Source organism: Herpailurus yagouaroundi, unplaced genomic scaffold, assembly GCF_014898765.1.
Source record: "Herpailurus yagouaroundi ecotype Mexico unplaced genomic scaffold, PumYag 142, whole genome shotgun sequence".
NCBI classification, from domain to species: Eukaryota; Metazoa; Chordata; class Mammalia; order Carnivora; family Felidae; genus Herpailurus; species Herpailurus yagouaroundi.
The window spans coordinates 7854325-7880200 of NW_024412397.1; the positions used below are offsets into that span (position 1 = coordinate 7854325).

General features: G+C 40.3%; 1 protein-coding gene across 4 annotated transcripts in view; it reads right to left on the reverse strand.

Annotated features, from left to right (window-relative positions):
• The window catches only part of SOCS6 (suppressor of cytokine signaling 6), a 102361-nt gene that overhangs the window by 41438 nt on the left and 35047 nt on the right, over window positions 1–25876 (reverse strand). For 2 of the 4 annotated variants that reach the window (XR_005791492.1, XR_005791494.1), the window contains exons 2-4: window positions 12499–12630; window positions 11405–11518; window positions 7351–7398 (exon numbers count right to left, since the gene is read on the reverse strand). The gene's annotated coding sequence lies outside the window, so the exon portion shown is untranslated. Of the gene's footprint in view, window positions 1–2001; window positions 2280–7350; window positions 7399–11404; window positions 11522–12498; window positions 12631–25876 lie in introns of those variants that run through there. The other 2 variants (XR_005791495.1, XR_005791493.1) reach the window with 2 other exon arrangements.

Genomic DNA, 25876 nt, shown 5'->3' on the forward strand with positions numbered 1-25876 from the left:
AATGTGGTATATATATATATATACAATGGAGTATTACTCAGCAATCAAAAGAATGAAATCTTGCCATTTGCAACTATGTGGATGGAACTGGAGGGTATTATGCTAAGTGAAATTAGTCAGTCAGAGAAAGACAAAAATCATATGACTTCACACAGATGAGGACTTTAAGAGACAAAACAGATGAACATAAGGGAAGGGAAACAAAAATAATATAAAAACAGGGAGGGGGACAAAACAAAAGAGACTCATAAATATGGAGAACAAACTGAGGGTTGCTGGAGGGGTTGTGGGAGGGGGGGATGGGCTAAATGGGTAAGGGGCATTAAGGAATCTACTGAAATCATTGCTTCACTATATACTAACTAATTTGGATGTAAATTTTAAAAAATAAAAAATAAAGTTAAATCAAAAAAAGAAAAAAAAAAGAAAATATTACGTCATGTAAAAGTAGCAAGTCACAAAAGGCAACATATTGTATGATTCCACTTCTATGGAGTGTCCAGAACAGGCAAATCCCTGAAGAGAGAAAGTTGAAGGTAGAATGGGGAGTGACTGCTAATGGATATGGGGTTTTCTTTTGGTGGGGAGGGGTGCAGAGAAGGGATGAAAAGGTTCTGAAATTAGACAGTGATGGCTGCACAACCTTGTGAATATACTTAAGCTACTGAATTGCTCACCTTAAAAGGGTGAATATTGTGGCATATGAACTATATCTCAATTCAAATACATATTTTAAAAAAATTAATGACATCATAAAAAATAATCCTGCCCATTGCCTTGCAAGAAGAGACACACTAAATGGGGGAAAGAAGATTCTAAAATTATGCACTCCTATATTTTGACAGTAAATATGTCTCATTTATCTTTGTGACCGCAGGAGCTATCATGCTTCCTAGCCTGTATAGTATACCATCTGCATCAGTTAAGGTGCTTGCCATTATTAGGCAAGGAAAATGCAACTCAAACTCACCTAAATAATAAAGGAATTATTGGTCCAGTTGACTGAAAAAGTCCAGATTTAGACTTCAGATAAGGCTGGGTTATCAAGGACCCAATTTCTTTCCTTATCTCAATTCTACTCTTCTTGGATAACTCTGACCCCTAGTTTCTTGCTCCGAAGACAATGTCCAGTAGTTTCTAGAACTACAAGCTTCTTTACTTAAGTCTCTGGCAACTTACTCAAACTCCTGGAAGTGATAACTATCGGTCTTTATTGGGCTGACTTAGGTCTTGCACCAAAATAAAATGAATCACTGAATCCAGCAGAATGAGGTCAGAGAATAAAGCAGAGAGGCCCAGAGCTAAGAAGCAAAGTTGAGGTAGCTTTCTTGCTGGGAAGATGAGAGCCACTCGTTCAGAATACAACTAAAAGAAAAAGAGGTATGCAAGAATAAAGTGGTACTTACTCCAATTAGGAGGGCTTCTAGGCTTGAAGTCCTAATTATTTGCAGGGTGGGGGAGGGCGGTGAAAATTCCTCCTTTTGCTGTGTTGTTGTGCTTTAGATTTATGGGACACAGTGCAAGCATGAATTTCTGAGAGATCTCAAGTAAGAGACCTCAGAGTCTCTCTGGCTCTTGTACAAGGCAGGAGCGTTTTGGTGCAAGATTAGGGCTTGGCAATTATATAGTTTTAAAAAGCAATGCTAAGTGCTGGGTGTTTGAAGCCACTCAATCTTACCAACGTGGCTCTCCTGTCAGAAGGAATGAAGAAATGATTGTTGGAGGGGAGAACGTGGGCAATGTGCTTGGAACTCATCCACTGAATGAGTGAGAAAGACTAGGACGATAGGATGACCCAACAAGAGTGCAGGAAGGAAGACAAGCCTACAAAGATAGGCCCGTGGCTTGTGAGAAGCCCCAGATCCCTTGGAAACAATTTTCTGGGCAAGAGACAGTTAAATAATACGCCGGTGTTATCTCAAGGAATTTATCCACAGATACCCCCCCCCTTTTGACATTTAGAGGTGTGTGTCTTGAAACACGACGCAACACTGTCAAATGGCCACACAATTCTTCACTTGTTAACCAGGGTAACGAGGAGTATGTTTTCACAGGAAAGGGTCTCTGTGTTCAGAAGAGCATAAGAAACCCTCCAGGGAGAGACTTTCTTGAGAAAAACTGTCCAGAGCAAATTCCAAGTGACTGAAGTTTCATCATCCGAAGGGGCATCAATGACCAAAATTTGCCATCTCTTCATTTCACAAAAGCCACCTGGCTTCCCACTTCCAAGATTTTTCCAAGCTTAAGAATGATTCCTCAGGTACTGAGTTTTTCCATGCCTATGGGCAAACTACACAAAGCGTTAATGAGTATGCTCTCAAACGGTAAGAGGAGGCCTTTCTACAAGCTTCAGATTACAAGCTACAGAGTCAAAGAGAACAAAGCTTGCCTCTGCTGCTCACTGGCTAAGTGACCCGGAGCCTGCACCCTCTGTCCTGTCCCATTAAAAGAACAGTGACAATACCTTCCTAATGGGGTCGTACTGAATATCAACTGAAATAATGCCTATAAACCACTTGGCCCAGTGCCTAGAAAAACCACTCAGTAAATCCTGTTGCTATGTTGTGACTATGATAGTTCATAGGAAATGTGTTCCAAACACTTGAAATGCAATCATTTCTTTAAACATTATTCCATATCACCCATGTGGCACTAAAATGTGTAGATCTGAGAAATTAGGCCAAGCTACCTCATCTGTCAGATGCAGAAACTGAGGATAGAAGACAACATAACCCACAGAGAAGTCTATTGCAGGACCAAAAACCAGGCTTCTTCCTACGAATTGTCTATACAAGCTGCCAAATACAGGAACATCAATTCTCGGAGCCAGCGATTGCCCTGACTAACCCCACAGCTTAACTAACAGAACTACAGAGACCCAGAAAGTCAAAAGAGGGCAAGAATCAGGCCAAACAATTATTTAATGATCTAGTTAGTTAAAACAGATCTCATAGCCTCCTTACAAAAGTAGTAAAACAGGAACACACATATATTTGTTTCCAGGCGCTGTTCTAAGTACTTTTCATGGAATGATTCATTGCTATGCATTGACTCATTCCATGTATTGACTCCGTATATTGAGTCATGATCTTTATGATGGCTCTTACGGATGGGGACACTGGAACTAAGCAGTTCAGACAGTAGGAAAGGCAAGTTTGGGAAGCGAACCCTGGCCATGTGCCACAGTATCTGCATTCCATCATCCCCCTCTACGTTCTACACTGCCCATTCCGGTAGCCACCGATCACACATACTCATATTTTAAGTTTAAATTAACTTCATCAAAATCAAATAAAATTGCAAATTCAATTCCTCGATTGTCCTAACCGTAATTCAAGTGCTATCACTTGACGTGTGGCCCATGGCTTCCACTGGATGGTGCAGACAGAACATCTCCATCATCACAGGCACTTCTCCTGCAGCACTGTATGCCTAGCCATGACACTTCGCTCTCCCATGGACTCCAGCAGTCTGTCTGCTTTGCTTGTCTATTATAATAGTTTCGCTTGAATTAAAAAAAAAAATTAGGTTATTTCTTTCTCTTTGACACGCAGCATATTCAGGGCCCACATTTTACATAGCTAACGTAGCAAAGGTTGCAAAGCAATTAGAAAACACATACCCTGCCCTGAAAAACTCAGAATCTCCTTGAATAATAAGTTGAATTCTCAGATGCCTATCACAATCGGGCAATGCTGTTTTCTGGTGGAAAAACACGTAAAGGATCGTCAAAGGCATCTCATGATGGGCAAATCCAGCTAATCATAAATTATCTTCCAAATCCTTTCATGCACTCTTGTTGCTTAGAACCGTAAAAGCATCCTCCCACAGCATCATTGCCACACATTGTGGCTGTGTCTTCATCCCATCTGACCGGAGCCTACCTAACCCGTGACTTCTCGGAAGCATTGTATCATCTGTTACCACAGGACCTTTCATCAGCTGTAAAGTGAAAGCATGCAGGCCGAGGCCCTCGGAGGTACATTCTGGCTCTGAAACTCTTTGTAATAGTGGTCCTTCTGGGACAATGATTTTGCATCTAAGTGACCCCAAAATTCAACTTGGGTAGGAGTCCAGAAAACACAACATGCGTTGGGATGAGGCAGAGGGTTGTTTGTGCAGATCTTGTAGTGGAGTCAAGCTGCGCCGTGACTGTGATCTTTGATCCCTAACCGAAGTCACAAACCCCCAGGCAGCAGGCATGCCTGATGACGGTCACTCGTTTTCCACGGGCATCTTTTCTCTCTACTCGTCTTTCCGTCTTCCGTTCTTCCACTTTGTTTCTTCTTTTCTTCCACCCCTATCTGAAAGTGGTGACACAGTCTTCCAGGATGCAAGTTTTTCATGATCTATTATGAGAATTAGGGACTATTCCTCCTTTGAAACCCCTCCATCTGGGGCACCTGGGTGTCTCATATGGCTAAGCACTGACTCTTGATCTCAGCTCAGGTCACGATCTCATAGTTAGTGAGCTCCCCAACCCTGCATCAAGCCCCGAGTCGGGCTCTGTACTGAGTGCAGAGCCTGCTTGGGATTCTCTCTCTCTATCTCTTTCTGCCCCCTCCCCTGCTCGTGCTCCCTGTCTCTCTCAAAATAAGTAAACATTTTAAATAAATAGATACATACATACATACATACATACATACATACATACATACATAAATCCCCTCCTCCTCCATCTTTTACCATTTCTCATTACAAACAGATACCATATTCTGTTTGTGAGTTCAAGCCCCACATCAGGCTCTCTGCTGTCAGCACAGAGCCCACTTCAGATCTTCTGTCCCTCACTCCCTCCCATGTGCACTCTTTCTCTCTCTCTTTCAAACAGATAAATAAACATTAAAATAAAACAATTGGAACAGATGGGGAATTTACTATATGTCAAAGCATTGTGCAATGTGTTTCATTCCTATCATCTCATTTAATCTCTGAATAGCCCCATCTGCAGGATTACAAAAGCCACTTACAGAGAGAAAACCAAGGTATAATTCACCCACGCCACATAATGAGAGCTGGATTCAGATGTGAGTGTCTCCAAGGCTGGTGCTTTATTACTATAGCAGGCCTCTTTCAGTATCCTCAATTCAGGATTGCCTGGTGTGGTGGAAAGAGCTTTACTAGGGAAATTTAAAAGCCTGGTTTTCATCCTATTCCAGAATACTTTCAACTGTTATTTGGGGGGAATTATTTAATGTCTCTGGATTTCAGCTTTCTTATTTGTAAAATGAGGGGTTGAGGTAGAGGATATTTGAGGTCACTTCCAGCTCAAAACAAGAATTCTAGGGCACCTGGGTGGCTCAGTCAGTTAGCATCTGACTCTTGATTTCAGCTCAGGTCATGATCCCAGGGTTCGTGAAATCAAGCCCCACATTGGGCTCCATGCTGAGCATGGAGCCTGCTTAAGATTCTCTCTCTCTCTCTCTCTCTCTCTCTCTCTCTCTCTCACCCCTCTGTCCCTCTCCCCAACTCTCATTCTCTCTCTCTAAAATAAAAATTAAAAACTAATAATTAAAAAAAGAATTCTACTATACCAGTACATGCGTATTTTAATTTTCCTCCCAAGTACATTGCTTTTGCCACATTTTAACAGACGACGACCAGTATTTACTGATTGTCACTATGAGACAGGCATTTTACATGCAGTATCTCATTTAGTCTTTATCACAGCCATGTCAAGTAAATACCATTTGTATTAAGTCGCTTTTATAATTACAAAAGTGAGGCCCCAAATATGAAGAGCAGAGCCAGACCCAAACTCAAGGCATCTGACTCTATATGAAAAGGCTACTCTGGCTCCCAGGGGCGTCCACAACTCACCACTCCCTCCAAAAATGTGGTCAGAGGCCATATGCGGACTTTCCAGAGTACACAAATATCTTGCACTAAAGAGTCATAGTGCATACACAGATTAACTCTCAAGGGAAAAAAAAAACAGAATAGAGAAAAAACAAGCAAATATATTTTGATGACTAGCCTCTTAATAGACTTCGATGCAGCAGGCATATTCAACTTTCGCCTACCTCATTTAACCTACAGAATTAAGTTTCATTTGTGTACGAAGCTGACTTCCATGAATCTTTAAAATAAAAATCGTATGACAAATTGATTGTAGTAGCCCCATTAAGCTTAAACTCTCTAGTATTGTTTTTTTTTTTTTTAATTGGCATTTCTACCTACCAATTTAATATATGTTTTTACAGGTGAAGGCAAATCCTGGCTCTACAATACTATCACCTAATAAACCTTTAGCATATCCACACCTTAACTGACTGAAGTCCTTGAACATTAACAGCCTCATATAAGACCCGAGTCCCACCCATATTTGGCAAACAATAGTGGTTTATAAGGGCAATTAAGACATCTCTGGACTATCACTCATTATGCCCTTGGACTAGATCTCTGCCCATGAAAGCAGTAAGACAATAAACTATTTTCTTATTAGCTTAATCAAATGTGTCATATGAGAATTCCTCTTGCGAGGTGAATACATGGATAGATATTTGATAAAGAAAATATACTAGTAATATTTTAATTATAGAACCTAGGTAGTGGGAATATGGATGTTCACTGTACGATCCTTTTAACTTTTACATTTGAAAGTTTTTACAGTAAAATGTTGGGAAAAATCCCTCTTATAAAATATTTGGTATATACTCCACATACATTGACTCCTTACTATATACCAGGCACTGGTCTATGTTGAAAAAGGACCTCAGAGTTTAATGCAACAATTATCCAGAACTGTCTTCTCGTAGACTTGGAACCCCAAGTAGGGAACTAGATATTCTTTCAGTGGACCAGGAAAACCCCTATGAGCCTACCAATTGTGGGAAGGACCCAGTTACGTGCCTGGGGATAGTGAACCAATCAAAGATGAAAAAATGAATCTGAAAGTCAATCAGGAAGCCCCCTGCCTCCTACTTATACCCACCACCTCCATGGCACTTTCAAAAATCCCACGTAAAGTCCCTCCCAAATGGTCACTTTGAAAGTGACCAATCAAAGACTTGTCTTCACACTTCCTCCTTTTTCTCTGTTAAACCCATTGTCCTTTTAAATCCCTGTGAGTCTCCAGCAGAAGGAATGTAATAGTAGCTAACTCCCATACTGTAGTAAACTTTCAATAAACAGATGTGGACAAAGTCCATTGTGGACTTCAATTTTCTGATAATACTCAACTACCATCATCTACATGGTGAGTTACAATCAGTTGTGACAATTCTTAAAAAACAAATATGGTACCTATATTTGTTTTCCCTTATAATTCTACTCTTCTTTGTATTGGTTTTAAGAGAGAAAAGGGTAAAGTTAGCAGTAGCTTGCCCAGAATGGCACAGAACCCGTTACCTCCTTTGGAGCATCTTGCTTGGGAAGATCATCTGTAATGCAGGTCTCCTGGGGAAAAATATTGACAATCACTGAGTATTCAACTTTAACTCCACAAAGTAAATGCTTTGCCCTCCCCATAGTGAAACAAAGGAAGTGTGAACAATAATGGCTACCTGTGGGCTGTGTATTTATGCAACAGTAGCCTGAATAATCATGACTGAATCACTCCAGCAGACTCAATAAAAATTGTTACATTGGTCCATCTGTCTTTATTCAATCTGTCTCCTCCCATCTGACAAACACTCAAATACTGATCCTGCAAGATTAATTCAAGCCTCACTTCACACATGATGCCTCCCCTCATCATGCCAAATCAGGGGGATTAACCTCTTCTTAAAATGCTCATAGTTATAAGGCTTAAAAAGAAGAAAAGAAAGGAAGGAAGAAAGGGAAAGAGAAAGAAAGAGTGACATGGAAAGAGGGAGACAAGGAAGGAGAAGATAAACCTGTTTTATAGTCTTGTGCAAAATGGAAAAAAGAATATAATGAAAGATCCTTGCAAGGACATAACCTCAACATTTCACTTTTAAAGATGATGGTCAAAATGGCAAATAACAGACAGAACAGCATCGTGAACGTCCTCTCTTGGCACAGAGCCTGGCTCTCTCTCCCCTTGGCCCAGCCTTCCTGTCCCAGTGTTCTGGACCCAAACTCACAACGTCCACACATTCCAGAGAGTTCCCTGACTTTGGACTCCTGGGAAGATGCCTGCAGTTGTGCAGGATCAGGTATTGCAGCCAGATTTGGATGGAGAAAATGACGCTGGGCTGTTCCTTCCTCGTGAGCTAAGGAATGACCATGGTGGTAGGACTGCACTGGCTCTCAGTGAACCTGTAAAGGAGGCGGCATGTGTCATATGCTGACCTCATCCCCCAAATCCGTCCCCTGGCTGAGCTGGAGTAAGCCACCAGTTAAGATGCTGGACCACAAGGAAAAAAAATAAAAGACTATGATTTTGTTTTAATTAAAATGCAATGCTAAGCCATGAACACAAGCTGACCTATTTCATTTTCATTTCTTACTGTCCCTCAAGTTGCCAGGCCACACGTTCTCTCTAAACCTGGGAATATAAAGGACCACCTTTTAATGCTGCACACAGCACTGCTGACCTTGCCGCACCAGTATTCTTCTCAAAGCTAGAACAAACAGCTCTAATATTTGTGTGGAACCACAAAAGACCCCGAATAGCCAAAGTAATATTGAAGAAGAAAACCAAAGTGGGAGGCATCACAATCCCAGACTTTAGCCTCTACTACAAAGCCATAATCACCAAGACAGTATGGTATTGGCACAAAAATAGACACATAGACCAATGGAATAGAATAGAGACCCCAGAATTGGACCCACAAATGTATGGCCAACTAATCTTTGACAAAGCAGGAAAAGTATCCAATGGACAAAAACCAGTCTCTTTAACAAATGTGCTGAGAGAACTGGGCAGAAACATGCAGAAGGATGAAACTAGACCACTTTCTTACACCATTCACAAAAATAAACTCCAAAAGGATGAAGGACCTGAATGTGAGACAGGAAACCATCAAAACCCTAGAGGAGAAAGCAGGAAAAAAAACCTCTTTGACCTCAGCCACAGCAATTTCTTACTTGACACATCTCCAAAGGCAAGGGAATTAAAAGCAAAAATGAACTATTGGGACCACATCCAGATAAATAGCTTCTGCACTGCAAAGGAAACAATCAACAAAACTAAAAGGCAATGGTCAGAATGGGAATAAATATTTGCAAATGACATATCGGATAAAGGACTAGTATCTAATATCTATAAAGAACTCCCCAAACTCCACACCTGAAAAACAAAGAATCCAATGAAGAAATGGGCAGAAGACATGAATGGACATTTTCCAAAGAAGACATCCAGATGGCCATCAGACACATGAAAAGATGCTCAACGTCACTCATCATCAGGGAAATACAAATCAAAACTACAATGAGATGTCATCTCACGCCAGTCGGGGTGGCTAAAATGGACAGATGAGTACACTATAGGTACTGGCGAGGATGTGGAGAAACGGGCACCCTCTTGCACTGTTGGTGGGAATGCAAGCTGGTGCAGCTGCTCTGGAAAACAGTGTGGAGGTTCCTCAAAAAATTAAAAATAGATCTACCCTATGACCCAGCAATAGCACTGTTAGGAATCTACCCAAAGGATACAGGAGTGCTAATGCACAGGGGCACTTTACCCCAGTGTTTATAGCACCACTTTCAACAATAGCCAAATTGTGGAAAGAGCCTAGTCCATCCACTGATGAATGGACAAAGAAGATGTGGTTTATATATACAATGGAATATGACTTGGCAATGAGAAAGAATGAAATCTGGCCATTTGCAGCAAAGTAGATGAAACTAGAAGGTATTTTGCTAAGTGAAATAAGCCAGGCAAAGAAAGACAGATACCATATGTTTCCACTCATATATGGATCTTAAGAAACTTAACAGAAGACCATGGGGGAGGGGAAGGGGGGGAAAAAGTTACAGAGAGGGATGGAGGAAAACCGTAAGAGACTCTTAAGGACTGAGGACAAACTAAGGGTAGATGGTGGGTGGGGGAGAGGGGAAAGTGGGTGATGGGCAGGGAGGAGGGTGCTTGTTGGGATGAGCACTGGGTGTATTATGGAAACCAATTTGACAATAAATTATATTAAAAAAAAAAAAGAATGACAAATAACACTGTTCAGTTTCTTTCTCCTTCACAACCATCACATTTCTCAACTTTTACCCAGAATTGCTGCTGTTCTTCATGTATACTCTCCTTCCAATTTCCTCATCGAGACTCATGAACTACCACTCAATTCTGAGTCAACAAAGCTTCTACAAAAGGGAAACCCCAGCAATGTAATGCCTAGTCAGTACATTAGTCCTTTTTGTCGTTTGTCAAAGGGGATATTGGAGTTTCACTGTTGGTATGAGATTACGAAATCTAATAGGAGAGGTCAGCCTAATACAAACCCACAGCATTCTGACATGTTATTCAGAACTGACTGATATGTGGGATCATGAGTCTACATGCAGAACCCAGATGTGGTCTTCTAGGATTCCTACAGAAGGGAAGTTAGGAAAGGTGACTTCTTTAAGTCTTGCTAACTTTAAAGTTCAAATAAGGTCTCTAAGACAAAACCCAAATAGAGGGAAAAAAAGAAAAAAGAAAAGAATAGGAAGGGGAAAAGTTAGGAGAAAAAAACGTTCAAATTTGTATCACAGTTGCAAAAGGCTGACTCTGTAATGTGTCCATTGTTTTGGAATGCATGTTACAATTTGGGCTCTTAGAGCCTTGGATTTGTGATGCAGTTGGGCTGTGATATAGCATTTCTTTGGCTCTGTTTAAATACACTGTTGATCTGTTGTCTACGACACCATTGAGAGCGTTCCTATGGACCCAGACAGTTGGGTTGGGCACAGCAGGAAATGGGCCACCTAGTGACTCAGAAGCTACTCCTGAGCCTGGGACTCAAAATGCCTCCAGGTCTAGTCAGCATGAGGAGCTGGTTCCAAAAGGCAAGCCAGGATGCTTGGACTGTGCAGGGAACAGAGCAGTCCCGACATGAATTCTAGACCTCTAACAATCCAATGAGTTTGGCCTCTCCAGAACTCTCTTTATTAGCCAAACGAACTTTCACTTCCTCTCGAAGAAAGGGAAATATATGTAAAATTGTGCACATAAATCAGAAAACAAACTAAACATGAATGAGAAGGCTACTATTGCTACCTTGAAAAAGAAAATAAAATGGTGGATTATTTTTTGATATCTAATCACTTGCCTCTACACTTACTAAGGCAATAGATGTTTAAAGTAATGCCTAACAGGCATTACACAGATGCCATATTTTGGTGATGATGGGTGTGGTAGCATAGGTTGCTAGTTGTTTAGACAGTATCACTTCCCTATTTCATCCAGTTTTCAGGCAATGCAAACATGATCAGCTAAGAAACTGCAGCCGCCAGACTCTCTTGAAGCTAACAGTAGCTGTGGGACATGGTGCATGGCAACAAGACGTACCTTTACTGGGATTTCTGGGGATGCTCCAAAGTCCTGATACAGCCATTTATCCTTTCTTCTTTGTCTTTCTTCCTGTCCTGGAATGCTGATATAATTCTTAGATGCTCAGCCTTTCTGCTTGAAGGACAGCAGAGCAGAAAAGGTAAAATGAACCTGGCCACGGAGCAGTGCACTGGCCCCCCGGGATGACCACCTCAATACTCTTTGCAAGAAAAAGCAAACCCTTATTTATTTAAGCAGTATCAAGGTTTCTCAGCTAATTCCCAAGTAGAGAGTGTGAATCAAGAAACACTAAACTTTTCCAAAACTCTTCGGGTTTGATCAGGTTTTTCCCTTTGTTTTCAGATAAAGGAGATCATGTTCAGAATGACGTGCTGGTTGCCTTCGTGCGTCATTACAACAACCTGACCACACTGACATGTTGGTAATAAAGTCAAAACCAGAAGACCAACTTCATCACACTTTTCTTCCAAGGTAACCTGCTGAATTGAATATTTTATTGGCTACAATAAAAACAAAGAGACATGTCCATGATAATGATGTCCATGCCTCCAGTATATGTTTCCTACATTCCTGCCAATGAGAAACTCTTTTAGAATGACTACATAGAGCTGATTGTATCATATACTGCCTTCTACAAGGTCATCACATGCTATTCTCCAACTATTTATAGCAAACCAATACAAACTTGAATATAAATGCAAGAAACGGAAAAAATAATTTAAAAGGAGAGATCCATCTATTTCAGATGATAAACTCCGGCTACCAATGGACCTGTGCCAACTGTGTTTGAAACAGAAAACTTACAGTCCAGGCACCTTTGGTCATTCAGAGCCTGGAAATGAAACTGTTCACACCCAGTTCCTAGAATTAGAACTTCTACCCCTTTAATTGTTCATCCTATATTTATAACATCATCAGTGTTAATGGCTGCGTGCCGCCATCACAAGGCAGTTGTAAGAAACAGATCAAGACACATGTAACCTTTCCTCCTCAATTCCTCCGCTGACACGGGTTGTGGTGCTCGACTAGGTAAACTTCAAAGCAACTTAAATAGACCCGTTCCATTTCACCCATGCACAGCAGCTGATTACCTTTCGAGGACAGTGTAACGAAGTGTGCAGACCCATTCTTCCATCCTGGATGGGTAGCATCAGCTGTCATGATGGTCAATTTGTGATGGTAAGTTTGTCCCAAGACAGTGGGCCGCTGGAGGCAGGCTATTTCTGTGAATAGGACAGAGGGAAAGAAAGAAAAAGAATTTGTTCCTTGTGACGAACACTTTGGTTGTCACCCCTCATTCCTTCTCCTTGACCACCCCCAATGTAGGTACTCAAAAAGCAAAATACTCCCTTTTCCAGCCACCGTTGCAGCTCAGAGAGGCCATGAGACCTCCTTCTGCCCAAATATATGTCAGGTAAAGGGACTTTGGGGATAAATTTCCATTCCTGCATAAAAGGAGACAGGTATAAGAGGAGAGATTTCTCTTGCCACCTTGATAGACCCCCTACGTCTACATTCATAAATTGCCATGTGAAGACTTGTCTGGAGGTATAGCAACCGTGGGGTGCCAGGAAGCATCAAACCTAAGGATAAAAACTAAACATGCTAGAGGTTGGAGCAAAAGGAAAAAAAGAGCATGGGACCACCCATGCTATTGTCACCATCTCAAAATACCTACCTACCTCTAAACATCTTAAGTTTACAATAAATGGCCTTTCTTAAAAGGTAGATTGTTCTGCCCAGCTCTAGTATTCTGCATCTAAAAGAACACAAAGTGACTAAGATTAAGCATCAGGACCTATAAAATTATAGAGGTTCTAAAAATATAACACAAAAGTAACTCAAGAACAATGCCACGGTAACAGCCAAGTCCATGAATAACTAGTCTACCACAGCTTGTTAGTTCATGGAAATATTTACCTGGCAGAATTCAAATCAGCTGGAATAAGTCCAGGGCTCCCCAGCCTCCAGGTCAATTTAGAATGAATGCCAGACTTCTTTGGAAGGAATTTCAAAATGCTCCCTTCATTGAGAAAGTGCTTATTTACCCTACAGGCACAGCCACAGAGGCCAAGGAAATCGTTAGAATTGTTTTCTCTATTTATATAGCAAACACCTCTGGACAGATTGACAATTTCACTTTGTTTTTAATAATAATGAATCTTTGCTATCTCCTGGTGGGAACGTGGAGGGACAAAGGACAATTACTGCCATTTTTGAAAGGAAAAGATACAAATAACATGAAATTAAGTGATTACCTATAAACCATAGTCAAAACCAGCCCCATGTAGAGATGGATGCCCAGTGAGCTTGCAGAAGTTAGAATCCAGAAACTTCAAATCTCAGTCTAGCCTCCATCCCTTGGCCACCCTCTGTCTTGATGATGCAGCCGATGATGCAGTGACTCATTCTGTTCCTTGCACCTCCCAGAAGCCGGGCCACCATACAGATTAAACAGGCAAATCAAACCAGCTCATTCAAATCATTGTAATTAAAGTACCCTAGTCATTTTTGACTCTTAAACATTTAGAATAAAAAAAGACAGAAAAGGAGGAAAAAAATATAAGGAAGGCACCAGTATAAAAGAATACACAAGAACATGAAAAGTCAAAGTGATTTCCAAGTGGTGTCTTCAAAGCAAGCAAGAATGGAGTAACTAGAAATAGCAGAGGGAAGAAATATTTTAGAAACATGTTCATTATTCAAGAGTAAACTGGGGTTAAGTCAGCATTTTATTTTCATAAATAAAATGGGACTTATTTGCTAATAAGGCATGCTATGAGTTTTTCAAAATAATGTGAGACGGTCTGAAATAGTCTACATGAGCCACAGGGCCTTTAGAACATACATAACACTGTCTGGGTGCAACCCCCCACCTTAGACCCCCTGCCCCCACTAGCTGTGTCATTTAACCCCTCACTATCTGGGCCTTGCTGATCAAGTCTGCTCTGGCAGCAATAATGTCAACAACCTCAGACGATTCTTACTTCATTTAGGAGAGGAAGCTCAGAGACCACCAAGCAGGATAAATACCCACCAAACTACATTCCATATGTCATTTTCAAATTTCAGAAAATCACAGATAAAAAAAAATCCTGAAAGAAGTCAAAGGAAAAATCATGTTTCCTTTAGAGGAACACAAATAAAAATTATATCCATCCTCCCTCAGATATCATGCAAGAAGAGAGTGAAAGGAAATATTTTTAAACGTTGAGAGAAAAAAACCCCACCAACCTAGGATTCTGTACCTTGAAAAATTATCCTTCAAAAGCAAAGGAGAAATAAAGTCTTTCTCAGACAAACAAAAATTGGAGGAATGTGTTGCCAGCAGACCAGCCTTGCAAGAAATGTTAAAAGAAGTTTTTCAGAGAGAAGGAAAATGATGTAGGTCAGAAACGACTAAAGAAGATCATCAAAGAAGGAATAAGTGAATGTAAAAGAAACACTTTTCTTAATTGATCTAACAGATAAAAGTTTGTTCAAACCAGTAATAGAACAATGTATTCAACTATGTAGGCATCTGTCTACACCTTATGTACATACATATGCCTGTATATGCTTACGTATAACTGAAATTAATGACAGCAATGATTCGAGAGATAAGAGGGAGGAATTAGGATTATTTTGTTCCATAGGGCACTCACACTACCCAGGAAGCAATCCAGTGTTATTTAAAAGTGGACTTGACCCCGCGTCAGGCTCTGGGCTGATGGCTCAGAGCCTGGAGCCTGTTTCTGATTCTGTGTCTCCCTCTCTCTCTGCCCCTCCCCCATTCATGCTCTGTCTCTCTCTGTCCCAAAAATAAATAAAAACGTTGAAAAAAAATTTTTTTTAAAGTGGACTTGGGTTAGTTGTAAGAGTATATCACAAACTCTGAGACAAACACTAAAAATAAAGAAGTAAATAAATAAATAAATACAACCGATGTCATAAAAATGAAGAGAAAATGGAATGATATAAAATGCTCAATTAAAACACAAAAGGCGGGAAAAAGAATGGAAGACAAAAATAGGTATAATAAAGGTGTAACAGAGAACAATAACAAATATGGTCGATACTAATCCAACTATACAAGTAATCACTTTGAATGTCAGTGGTCTAAATAACACCAATTAAAAGACAGAGATTGTCAGACTGGATTAAAAAAGAAGACCCAACTATATGTTGTCTATAAAAAACCCACTTTAAGGGCACCTGGGTGGCTCAGTCAGATAAGTGTCTGACTTCAGCTCAGGTCATGATCTCATGGCTCATGAGTTCGAGCCCCATGTCGGGCTCTGTGCTGACAGCTCAGAGCCTGGAGCCTTGCTCTCAAATCCTGCGTCTCCCTCTCTCTCTGCCCCTCCCCTTCTCATGCTCTGTTTCTCTCTGTCTCACAAAAATAAATAAATGTTAGAACATTTGTTTTCAAATAAAAAGAAACCCACTTTAAATATAAAGAAATATAGATAAAAAGTAAATTGATGAAGAGTTCATTTATCTGTAGTTTCTAGGGCAATGCCTCACCCACAGTAAATACTATGTAACTGTTTATTATTATTGGAAGAATTCAATAATACAATTAACAGATTTTTCAAAATACATTCAACATATATTTATTTAATATAAACATTTGGAAGAGCTAAAGAATTGATCATATCTTAAGACATTAAGAACATCTTAATATATTATAAAAATTATAGTAACCAATAGTTTTTTTTTTAATTGGTAAAATTTATTTTTTTAAATTTTCTTTAATGTTTAATTTTCAGAGAGAGAGAGAGACAGAACGTGGGTGGGGGAGGGGCAGAGAGAGAGGGAGACACAGAATCCAAAGGAGGCTCCAGGCTCTGAACTGTCAGCACAGAGCCCGACACAGGCCTTGAACTCACAAACCTCGAGATCATGACCCAAGCCGAAGTCGGACGCTTAACTGACTGAGCCACCCAAGTGCCCTAATTGGTAAAATTTAAATATCCTCTCCCCTCCACCTAATCCTACTTCTAACCCTAGACATGTTGGTTTATGAGGGTGGGGAGCTGGTTGATGATTGGTGATGTTGTTTTTCCTGCTATGTATGCATGACAAATTCTCCCCTTTTCTCTTTTAAGCAAAATAGTTGGTTTTAGAGCCCTTGAGTTCAGGATTTTCTTGCCTAGAAAAAGGCTAACTTTGTTTTGTGAGATGCATTAAGGGAAATAAATTTTGCTTAAAGAGTAATAGAAGAAGGTGGCCCTTCTTGGAGAGACTGGTGGATTCCATAGATCAAGGTTTGGGGGCTTCTGTGGGACTTGGCTGTGGGATGGCTCCCTGGACCCCGGGAAGGAACCACGCACTGTGGGTTTTGGAGTTTCATGCCAGGATCTGCAAGACCAAATTTAATGTTGTGGGTGTGGAAGCTACCTACCATCAGAAGTTGCCTTCTAATAAAATATTTTATGGTCTTCTATTATGACATAACAAACTATCCCCAAACTTTAAATTGTTGACTTAAGACAAAGCTCATCTTACTATACCTCGCAGTTTTGCAGGTCTGGAATGTGAGTAGGTGGGTGATTCTTCTGTTCTATGTGGGTGTGACAAAAATTCAGGGCAGATGGGCTAGCCTGGTGGGTCCCAGGATGGCCTCATGCACGTGAAGACTCAAGCACGCATGCCTGGACAAGGATGGCTGAAGAACCAGTAGAGCTGGATGTCTTAAGTAGCGCACCACGAGTGACCTCCCAACGTGTGAGGTCAGTGTAACCAGACGTTGTACCCAGTGCCTCAAGACTCCAGGAGTGAACAAGGCAAAAGCAGCATAGTCCTTTATAATCTAGGCCCACATGTCACCTTGTGTCTCTTCTACTACTGACTGGTAAAAACCATCACAAGCCAGCCCAGAAAAAAAAGCAAAGGGCACATAACCCCCACCCCTGAATAGTGGGAGTGCCGAAGTCTTCACAGCCACAATTTTAAACCACCACAACTGTATAGACACGGCAACATCCAAAATGGACTGAAACTCAAGGGCCCTTCTCCAATTTCACGGACTGCATAAGCCACCAGAATTCAGAGATAATATGCCTAATGGAAGGGGAGGCCGAAGGAGGCTGACTGTTGGCTTCGTTCTGTTTTTAATTACATTGAGAAAAATATCAACTCTTATTTTACTAAAGCTTTAAAAATTGTACATATTTAAAACAAATTTATTTATCTAAAAAGTAAAATGTTCCCCAAAGCTTAAATAAAATCTCTCTTCCTCACTGTACTCGTTTTCCGTCGGCTCTGCTATAACACATACCACAAATTCAGTGGCTTTGAACAACACATATTTATCATCTTACAGTTCTATAGATCATAGTCTGGCACAGGCCTCACCAAGCCAAAATCTTTATGTCCACAGGGCACTTCCTTTCTGGAGGCTGCAGGAGACAATCTGTTTCCTTTGCAGGTTATTGGCAACACTTATTCCTTGAGGTCATAGAACTGAGGTTCTTGTTTGTTAGATGAGGGTTGTTCCCAACTTATAGAGGCCCATATTCCTAGGGTCATTCCTAGGTTTGTGACCACTCCTGTGGTCACATCTCTCTCTCTCTCTCTCTCTCTCTCTCTCTCCTCTCTCTGACCTCAAAGCTTCATGTGATTGGATTCACTTAAAAAAATCCAGGATAACCTCCTAATCTCAAAATCCTTAAATCACATCTGCACAGTCCTTTACCCCATGGTACCTAACATAGCCATGTTTTCTGGGGACCAGGAGTCGAGCATTTTGGGGGGTTCTGCCTACCAGACTCACTACTCTCCATCCCAATTCCAAAGTCTTTTTTTGTTATATTACCAGTGTATGCCACAATTTCTGGATTTTCTTGTTTAATATAAGCCTTAACATTAAGACAGAGATAACGATTTAACTCTTTCATGTGCCCACACATTCACACACATACATATTCCTCTTTCCCCCATTCTCCCAGAAGAGTTATATCAGGGGCGCGTGGGTGGCTCAGTTGGTTGTGTCTGACTCTTGATTTCAGCTCAGGTCATGGTCTCACAGTTTGTGACGTGGAGCCCTGAGTCGGTTCCATGCTCACTGCGTGGAGCCTGCTTGGGATTCTCTCTCTCCCTCTCTCTCTCTGCCCCTTCCCAGCTCATGCATGCACTCTCTCTCTATCTTACAATAAACAAATAAACTTAAAAAGAGTTGTATCACAATTTTTGGTTAAGTCATTATCCAGCTGTTTACATTGTTATAAGCAAGTAAATATCTTTATTAACTAAAAACATATATTATGCTATGATTATTTCTTTCTTGTATAACTGCATTCGCTATTTGTCACTTCGCTTTCAGTCACTTAATTTTCTATATATTGATCATCTTGGAAGTTTTCATCAGAATTGGAAATCATTTCTCAATATATCTGAACACAGCAAGAAATCTATCAATTTTTCTCCTTGCTTAAAAACATCCCTCCTTGGCCTTATTGCCTTTCATTAGAACTTGGATTGATTGCTCTCCAATCTAGTATAGCTATTGACATGGAAATATTCTCTCTCTCTTTTTTTTAAGTTTATTTATTTGGAGAGAGAGAGAGAGAGTGCTAACTGGGGAGGGGCAGAGAGAATCCCAAACAGACTCTGTACTGTGAGATCATGACCTGTGCTGAAATCCAGAGTCAGATGCTTAACCAACTGAGCCACCCAGGCACCCCAGAAATATTGGTCTACTCCCTCTTTTTGTTGGAGCATATGCTCCAGTAATTCTTTGAGAAAAGGTCCATTTTTTTTTTCTCATGTCTTTAAACGTTTTTTTATTCCACCCTCACATTTGCTTAATGTTTAGGCTCTGTATAGTATGTAAGGTTGGAAATCTTCCTCCCCACATCTTTAAAATGATGTTGAGATTTGAGTGAGGATGGTGTGGAGAGTGGCCTAGATGGTATCTTATAGCAATGTAACAGAGAAGGCCGGTTGTGAACGGGGAGTTAACCAGAATGACATCTCTACCACAAGTATGTTCTCGCGCACGTCACTTTCGGAAAGAACAGATGGTATTTGAGTATCTGCAAAATGATTCCTTTAAACTGCCTGTGCTTACACATTTTAGAATAGTTTTAATGTACTTAAACTCTAGACTTTAATATTCTTAAACAATTTGAACACTGCTAAAGCATCAACTCTTCCAGGAAGTTGGGGATCCCAGGGGTAGAAAGACATAAAATGCTGGCTTTCTCACTCTCTCCTTCATTTTACTTATCATTTCTCAAGACCAGAAACAAAAAGCCTGAGAAGAGTTTTTTTCTTTCTTCTGTATCACATCCTCCTCTACCCTATAAAAGTGGTTCAATGGTCTCTTTGTAATTCTGTTGTTAATAACCTAAATTTCTGTAGAGCCTAGAATACTCAAATGTAACCAACAATGATAATTTTCATTTATTTTTCCTCTTGAAATTTATATCAGAACCTCACATGGTCCCCTTTGAAAGATATGAAGAATTTAAGAAATATATACATCATAAATTTTCTAAAAGTGTTTATTTATTTTGAGAGAGAGAGAGAGAGACAGAGAGCACTTCTGCAAGCACAAGTAGGGTAGGGACAGAGAGAGGGGGAGAGAGAGAATCCCGAGCAGGCTCTGCACCATCAGCACAGAGCCTGGCTTGGGACTTCTTCCCACATACGGTGAGATCATGACCTGAGCCAAAATCATGAGTTGGATGCTTTACTCACTGAGCCACCCAGATGCCCCTATGTTATAATTTTTTTTTAAAAGACTCATGATTTGCAAAGATTCAAGAAAAGAGAAAAAGAAAGACTTCAAAGATTTTCCAATCACCTTTATCTTTACCATAAACAACTTTGGCATATGTGCCTGCTAATGAAAATTATTATTACCTTTAGTAAAGTTTTAAAGAAAGTAATCAAGTTCCAGACACTGGATAATATGGCAATGTTATAACCTTACTCTCCAGGACTTTATAATCTCCTGTGGGAATCAGACAGTTTTACAGTGAACAGTTAAGCAGTCTATGGTTAATTGCTAAAATGAGAGCTATAAACATATAATATCTGACTCAGTGTCACGAAAGAGCTAGGCTATTAGCAAATTTGCTCCAGAACTTTGTGCTGTAATCTACTTAAATGAAAAATAAAGTTTACTAATCTGTAAGTTGGTGAGAAATGCAATTGAAAAATTCATACAGATTATTAAAATTATTAAAATTCAAACAGATTATCTTAATATATATTCAACCTCTGGGTCCCAGCATATTCATTTCTCCCACAAGTGCTGAATAGAAACCAACATTACGATATTAAAATTGAATTTTTACCCTAAGGCGAACATGGAAATGAAAACTGAAAAAAAAAATAAGTACATTTATTTCTTTTACCCAGAGTTTTACTATGAGTTTTGTTACTTGCACATTTAAACCTCTTGCATTTTAACTTCCTCTGAGAACAATAGAAATATATTCCCACCCTGTTGCAGTCTTATCAGTCGGTTGTATAGAGAAATCCTTTCAACTAAAACAGTTAACAAGGTTAAAATCCAAGATCCTATAAATTAATGATGAAGGTTAGCAATTTAGCAGTTGATCAATGTTACATATTGAATGAACTTTAGATGGACTCTTTCATGCCCTTCCTTGAGCTAACAACTCCTATTAATTAAATTAATTTAGTTAAACGCAGAATTCACATTTTATCTCCCTATCACATGGCAGATGTAGACAGCTTAAAAAGCCACAAATGACTAGAAACAATATAAAAGCTCAGGAATATCAGTCTGTAAGGCAGAAAGGAAAATAAAATCAAGCTCTGGTCCAAATTGTTCTAAAACCTAAAGTTCAGATTTCCCTTTCCAGTTGGCATTTGCTGAATTTCTGGATTCCACCAATTGTCTTTAAATTCTAAACAGTGAAAACCTGCTTCCTCAGAAGTAGTTAAGAAAAAAAAGAAAAAGAAAAAGAAAAGAAAAAAAGAAAGAAAGGAAAAGAAAACTAAATCACTTTGTGAAGCAATCAGAACCAACCATCAAACATCACTGCTGGGGAAATAACTAGTCAGGATTTGAGGGAGGCCTCAAAGTGTAAGCTTCTATGACCCACGCCTTGGTGCTACTTGCCAGCTGAAGGCTCCCAAAATTACACCGTTTCTAATAAGTGAATTACATTTATATTTTTCCCCATAATCAAAGGATACAGATCAAAGTTTCCTTTCACAATCTTGTTGCTTCCTGGAGAGGTATTCTCTGGTGAAAATGAGGCCATTGGGTAAATTGAGAGACCAGCTCAGAAAGGATCAAAGCCATGAAAACAATCATTTCGTAAATGTGTAGGGACCCTGCAAGCACATTTTCACGAGAGCCCCAAGGTCGCAGCAAAGATGCATAGTTTTGCCTCACGCTTGGCCACATTTTTTTTCATTACAGTGGTTTCATTTGGAGATCCATAAGGAAGAGCAGTGCCCCACCAAAGGAAGGAAAAAGGGGTTGTACATTTTAACCTCTGATGGAATGATTTCAGCAACCTAAATTTCCTTTTAGCTTGAATCTATTCATATGCTACGACTGGAGGAAATATTTTGGGATTGAATCTCTCCCCTGAAAAAAAATCAATTTTTGTTTTTGAAACAGGACTTTTGTTAGATGCTGGAGCATCACACCCAAGCGCAAACAGAAATAGTGACAATGCTCTCTCTCTGGAGTAAAACAAAGGCTGGGTTGGGGTTGAAAGACCCCTGGGATGGAGGCCGCAAGAGCAGAGTCAAAGCAAATTAATGACAGGATGTTTTCCATCCAGAGTGGATTCATTTACTCACAACGAAAGGGGAAAAAGTTCTCTTGGTTATGGATTGGGTTTGTCTAGAATTATTAAACCAAAATACCATTATAGGGTCATATGTCCCTGAGAAATATCATTACAACTAAACATCTAACTAAGTGGGGGAAAAACTTTTTTTTTTTTTTTCGGTTCTACCCATTAGGCAATACTGAGTTCTTAAAATTGTTATCATTAAAGTAGCCCCTTTAAATAATCCAGTAAGACAAATACTTTTCTTGATTTTCATCAATGGGTCAAAAGGTAAAAGCAACACCTGATACTGTCCTATAGAGTTAATTCTGTGCACAGCAGAATCTTTACACTATTGCAGACAATTTTTTTGAATGAAAATGGGCAATGTACATGCTATGGGAAATTTTATGCCAAAGGAACGTTTTTCTATTGTGCAATTCATATATCTGCAAATTGCTCGCTATTGAAAGATTGTTCATTATTCTCAATTAAGATACTTTTGAATTTTTTAATATGATTTTAGTTTAGACAATATTTATTAAAAGGTAAATGTAGTAAAACCAGTAGCAAAATTCAGATAAGCTCCCCTCTCTCTGGTCCTCACCTTAATGCTCCTCAGGAACTCTTGAATGCTCCTGAATCTTTATTTATTCATTTTTTTTAATTGGTTCTTTTTTTTAAAATTTTTTAAGTTTATTTATTTTGAAAGATAGAGAAACAGAGCACCTGAGTGGGGGAGGGGCAGAGAGAGAGAGAGGGAGAGACAGAGAATCCCAAGCAGGGTCTATGCTGTCAGCGCAGAGTCTGATGTGGGGCTCGAACTCATGAACCGTGAGACCATGACCTGAGCTGAAGTCGGACGCTCAACCGACTGAGCCACCCAGGCACCCCACGATCTCTCCATTTTCTAGCTGACTTCCAGAAGAAAACTTAACCCCCTTCAGGGGAAAACAGTAACAGCCCAGAGTTCCTAAAATGTTTCATCCACTATGTTCATCATCCAATCAAAAATTATCAGTAGTGCAGGGAAAGGAGAACAAGAAAGGGTTAGAAAAAGAGAAGGGAAAATCTTAAAAGCTGTGTGGTGGGGGGAGTAAGAGAATTCCACATAATTTGCAGAAAAACAGCAATGCAAATGGCAGCTAAGTTCTCATCAGCAATAACAGGGTCCTGGAGACAATGGAATGATTAAAAAAAAAAATTAACGTTTTTTTTTTTTTTAGTTTTTGAAAGAGAGACAGAGGCAGGGAGCGAGCAGGGGAGGGGTAGAGAGAGAAGGAGACATAGATTCTGAAGCAGGCTCCAGGCTCTGAGTTGTCAGCACAGAGCCCGACACAGGGCTCAAACCCACGAACTGTGAGATCATGACCTGAGCCGAAGTCGGACGCTCAACGACTGAACCATCTAGGTGCCCCTGATATTTTAAAAGTACTCACAGAGGAAAAGAAAAAGTCAATCCAGAATTCTATATCCAGTGAAAATGTCTTTCAAAAACAAAGGGCAACATAAACACATTTCAGTTACACAAAAGGTGAGAGGATTCATTGCCTGTAGACTTACACCACAGAAAACACTGACATGCATTTTAAATGGGATTTAGCTACTTTCAGTTTCACTTAATTGTCTTAATTCTCTAAACTTCCTAGGCTAGTCATATGTGCTGATAGGGTTTAGGGAAACTATTCAAAGTTTGTAACAACACGATTATTGCTGTTTTAATGATACTGGGCTAGGTATAATATAAGTGGCTATTTCCCAGAAGTGGGGAGGGGAATTTACCTTGAAGTCATCATAACAATTACCATATGAACAGAGCTGGTGATTTTTTTCTACCCACTTAAGGTGCAGGTGAGAAGCTAGAACACAGAGTTCTAGTTAGAACTACTTCCAGAAGGAAGTTCTTGTTCAGGATGTGCTTACTACAAAATGACAGGAAGTTTAAGAGAACTGGCTGGGCATGGCTGTGGGAAATGAGAAGGAAAGGGTAGATTCTTTTGTGTGCCATAAAGCATAAAACTGTGACTCCTGGTACAACAGGGCACAACAACGTCTCAGGCAGTGTGGTCAAATACATTACCAAAAACCCAGAGAGAACATTTTTCCTTATGTACCAAACACGTGGAGAAGGCTTCCCAAGAGTTACAATTCAACTCCACCAAATCGTGTTCCTATATTAGCTTATGAGGCAGGGTTTGGGGGGGGGGGTTGAGAGAGAGAGAGTGTGCCAGTGGGGGAGAGGGGCAGAGCTGGAGAGAGAGAAAGAGAGAGAGAGAATCCCAAGCAGCCTCCACACTGAGCGTGGGCTCAATCCCACAACCTTGGGATCCTGACCTGAGCCAAAATCAAGAGTCAGACGCTCAACCAACTGAACCACAGAAGCGTCCCTAGGCAGTTTTCTTTCCAGTGAACTTTTCCAAGGCCATGCAAGGGAAAGCCATGTTCCCTTCCTCAGGATTAAAAGATGAAGCCCATAAGATACACTGAGTCAGGCCCCATAAACGGTTACCCACCAGTGCCCAGACAGAACATCTTGTTTAAGCTACAGAGTAGTTGTCTGAAGAAGACCACAGTAGGTAACTCATTTGCTTGTGCTGAAGTTCTTTCCCATGACAATCCGAAATAAACATTCTAAATAATAGGAAACCCCAAGTAGAGGAAGTGTATCATATTGCATGACAGCATGGATCTTGGAACCAAACTGCATGAACTTGTAACCTGGTTCTGTCACTATCTTGTGACCTTGTGTAGTTCACCTTTGTGTCTTTTTTTATGATGCTAAGGTGCCTGCCTTGCATAGGGCTGTTTTGAGGATGTAAAATATATGCTAAGTGTTAGCAGTAGATATGGCAGCACAATTTATGTTTCTTATGATTCTTAAGGGGCGGGTGATATAAAACGCAGCTCTCGAGTTTCATCTGCTGATTCCAGAAGAACCCATGTAGTGTAGTCTTCTGTGTTAAAAGATACACATCTACCGGTTTTCTAGGCAATTGTTACACCCCACATCACTACTGGGATGGTAATTATCTGGGCCAAATGATGCTCACCACTTGCCAGCCACCGGAAAACAAGAATGCCAAGGACTACAGCGAGGAGAGAGAAATGCGCCGTGGCAAAGGAATTAGGTGAACAGGTGGCTTCAGAACGAGTTCTCAGTGGAGGGAATCAGAGATGCCAGCTCTTAAAATTGTTAGGGGCAAGGCAGGGCCAAAGAGCAGATTATTTACACAAAGCAACAGAAGTTCTCTTTAGTAAGATTCTACTAAAATGAGAACACTTTATAAATTCACTTGTGACCTAGGCTGGTGTAATGGAGTCCTAAGTGTCTGTTAGACTCACAGACCCAAGTTAGAGACCAGAAAAAGGCAGCCTCATATATAGATCTGCACTTCCTAGAACTTTCTTGGTGTGGGGAAAACCATGTCTCATGATCAAAAAGTCTCCCTTTTAAGATTTACCATTATTTGCAAGCCAGTTGCCAAGCACAGGATCTGATGGTCCAAAGTGACTCCTACATAAGGCAGTTGGCCCTGTTTGTAAACCCTCTGGAAACAACCCCTGCTCTGGCCAACCTCTTTGGCTTGTACAACCCATAGGAGGGCTTTGCCAAGAGGACCCTCCTCTCACTCCTCAGGCAAAGTTGCCTGGTAGTAAGTAGGGAATATGCAGTTTAAGACAAAAAGTGTAACCCCAGCAAAGTCCACTGTGTTCAGAAACA